This window comes from Coregonus lavaretus, assembly GCF_964263955.1.
Source record: "Coregonus lavaretus genome assembly, chromosome: 12".
NCBI lineage: Eukaryota > Metazoa > Chordata > Actinopteri > Salmoniformes > Salmonidae > Coregonus > Coregonus lavaretus.
Genome location: NC_139999.1, coordinates 7,505,179 through 7,505,585, shown reverse-complemented (window position 1 = coordinate 7,505,585; position 407 = coordinate 7,505,179).

Below are 407 nucleotides of genomic sequence, written 5' to 3'. Positions count from 1 at the left end.
TAGATCAGCGATCAGTAAGCAATCATCTATCTATCTCTCAGATCAGCATGCTCCGCTCGGGTGGCGGTTGGGTGGGTGGACTATGATGTCTTCACTGATGCCGCTTTACCTTGATCAATCATACTGTTCTCAGAGGAGAAAGACGGAGAGAGGGAGGATGAGGAGAGAAAGAGGGGGATGGAGGCAGAGAGAGCGAGGCAGAGGGAAGAGGTGGGGGGGGGGGGGGGGGGGGGGGGGGGGGGGGGGGCATCTCTTTTGCATGCCGGATGGCAGGCAATACATCAAAAGATGACAGCTTTCCCATTCTTCTTTAAATAAGAGTGGCAAGACTCCTGGCTGTGCTTTAAGTTTAATCATTCATCTAAATAAGTTGCAGAGAGAAACTCTCGGAGCTGGAGGCTAGAAGC